This window comes from Pinus tabuliformis, chromosome 2_1 (assembly GCF_031772625.1).
Source record: "Pinus tabuliformis cultivar Carrire ecotype Pingquan chromosome 2_1, CPIR1, whole genome shotgun sequence".
Lineage (NCBI taxonomy): Eukaryota > Viridiplantae > Streptophyta > Pinopsida > Pinales > Pinaceae > Pinus > Pinus tabuliformis.
In genome coordinates, this window is record NC_142299.1 from 500,358,321 (window position 1) to 500,361,394 (window position 3,074).

At 38.5% G+C, this 3,074-nt stretch overlaps 1 pseudogene; it reads right to left on the reverse strand.

The window, feature by feature from the left end:
* Positions 1–761: 761 nt before the first annotated feature.
* On the reverse strand, positions 762–2,745 carry LOC149201123 (uncharacterized; annotated as a pseudogene).
* Positions 2,746–3,074: the final 329 nt, after the last annotated feature.

Sequence of the window (3,074 nt, forward strand, 5' to 3'; positions counted from 1 at the left end):
AGAAATTTAACATCAAATTGAGATTTAAATGGACTGGCAAGACTGCTGAGGAGCTGACAAGGGCATAGAGGATGAATCCTTGTCAAACAGAGGAAAACATTGAATATGAACAAACTTATAGGTAGAGCATAAAGTATTATGAATTCTGCCTAAACACTTCATTTGTTCAATTAGAAATGATCATGAAGTGAAATGAAAACATAACAAGTTACATATGAAACAAAAGGAAAACTTATGCTAAATTGTCATACCACAGGAATCTCAAAAGCCAGAGCTGTGTATTTCATTAAAAAACTCTGTCAAAGACTGTACAATGGAGCTCAGTTCTCTCTCCTCCACCAGCGCTCAGAACTCTCCTTCCCTCACACCCCAAATGAATTTTTAATACAATAAATAAAATGCTGCTAAGGGAAAAACAAATCGACCCCAAAACAGGGGCACTGTTTCACCTGCAATTATAAAAATGGCAAAAAGCGTTTCCTCTATTCTAAAATAAAACAGCGTCTTCCTAAAAATCCTCTGATGGCTGTCATATGGAGCACAGATCCCGTTGAATCATTAACTAAAGCCCTTAATAGAAGATCGAATCCTATTTCTTCTGCTTATGGTTGACATTTTGTGTTTGTTTCGGGTCTTTACAAATCAAGAAACCAAAATCAAAAGCGCCTGATTTTCTGGATCGATATTATCCAGAAATACTCTTCGATGCAACCGTTGTTGCTCCACTTGATGATTTTTTGCTAAGACTTTCCGCATATCAGCTATATATTACCAATTTTGCTGACATCTAGATGGCTGATAGCGGGATGAGTCTTAATGCACCAATGGCTCTTCTGAGTAAGATTCTGAACAACACTCACAACGAACTTGTGATTTGGAATATGCACATCCTCCCGATCATCTCCTCTGACAATAGTTGGAGACCACCAACCAACATGTTCCACAGTTCCAGAAACTTCATAGCCATCGATCTTGGTTTGAATCCACTCACTCACAACAAAAGGGCGAGTTGCATGGATCATTACACTTGACAGGAAATTGGTAAATATCACACGACCAGCAAGAGTCAACAAAACTGTTCCCAGCTCTCCACCTCGAGCATAATTTGATATAGGATCATCAATGCCGGTGATGGAAACATGAGGTGGACCACGTGGTCTCGCTGCAAGAGCCTAAATTAATGTAACCCACTGGCTACCTTAAGCAATCTGAAAATCAATTATGTGCACTCTGTCTTCATCTTTGAATGCTTCTGCGATGGCATCATTTGCAGCCATATAGCTAAAATTTAAAATAAGGACAAACTTCAAAGAGAACTTGCATATATGAAAGCAGTTCTGGACTTGTAGGCTCTTTGCACCTCACGGTTTTATAAATTATCGCTCCAGAGGAAGCCAACCTTGCTACAAGGCCTTCTACCATATAAGCACCCAACCTTTGCATTGGGTCACCAGATATTGACGCTACTTATCGTATTTCTGCAATCAATTTATCTATCTTGATTGAGTCATTGTCGGAATCAGCAACAGCTTTTGCGCCTGCAATTAGCAGTTCTTTTATATCACCATATGGGATATCAAACTCTAGTTCTTGCTTTTGTTCTTCTGAGGAATCTATGGTAGAAGAAAAAATTGTCCCCAGATCTACCTCATTCACTATTTCTACTTTTACATGGTTCAGTGTCATTGAGCTTTGGCAATAATTATCAGTTGTGTCATGCATCATCTCAAAATTCCATTTCGAGTGTTCTGGAAATCCCTGTTCCTCACACATGGACCCAAAATTGTCAGGATCATCACTTTCAGACACTAGTAATGCTGTCTCTAGTTTCTGCAACATATATTTCAGATCTTCTTCTTGCTCAGTTCCACTGTAGCCACTTCTAGCTGGGCCATATGGTCCATGTGGTGAAAGGAGATAATGTAGACCAGATGGGTAATTTTGTGATACTTGTGGTGATGCTGGGTTTCCATTAGATGAACAACTTTGAACTGATGGAGAATTGTAAAATGAATGTCCAGTAGAATATGGCAGAGCTTCATGAGTTGATCTTTGACTTTGTAGAGAATCATTATCATGCAATGGGGAACTTTGGACTGAACCATCACTCATACGATATTTATCACTTGTATAACATTCATGAGCTTGAGTACAGTGGCCCAAGCCATAAGATATTACCTCTTGTGGAGAACAAGGAAAATTTTGGTAGCTAGTTTTTGGAGTACCATGGATCCACTCATGAGACCCGGAAGATTGTTCAAGAGAGATGTTGCTAGCTACACTTGGACCTGGATCCGGTAAGCAAGTGCCAAAAGATTTATGTGGATGTTCTAAAACGTATTGGGAACTCTGAGTAGTTGCAATCGGCTCTGTCTCAAACTGAACATTTATATCTGGAGATTATGTTTGGAGCTATGAAACTTTTTCCAAGGGCGCAGGTGATAGGCTTACGATTGACTAATATTTCCAGAGTTGCCAAGCAAATACTTCTCAACTGATCCACTGATTATCACTTGATCATGTCTCGACTTTTCTACATTTTCATGTTTCTATTTTTTGTCAAGGTAATGTCAATGTGGGCACAAATATGTTTTCCCCCTGATGTTGTGTTCTCTTTCAAGAAAGACAATGACAAAGACAGTTTTGGTAGAGTGTCAATCTACCGCCTCCTGTTTTGATATCAATCTGGGCGCTTACATATTTAATTGGATTTGCAATGTTAGTTGGATTGCCACTACTGTACATCAACCTAGGAGCCCAAATGACTCATATCAGAACTAGGAACAGACATATGCCACTGCAGAATTTCCTTGCCTTACTTTGCTTTTCACCTAGCCGATGCTCTGATCTGGAAAGTGTTATATCACACTTGACCAGATACAAACTTGCTGAAGAAGAATCAATCTCTCATTGACTGACAAGACGGAGTCTAACAGAAGTTATATTATATAGAAAAATATTTAAATTAGTGAAATAATTTTAAGAGATCCATAAACTTCAAAAATTAACGAGCATCCATAAACAAGGTTAATACAAATACATAAAATGAAATAGTGAATACATGTATCAATAAC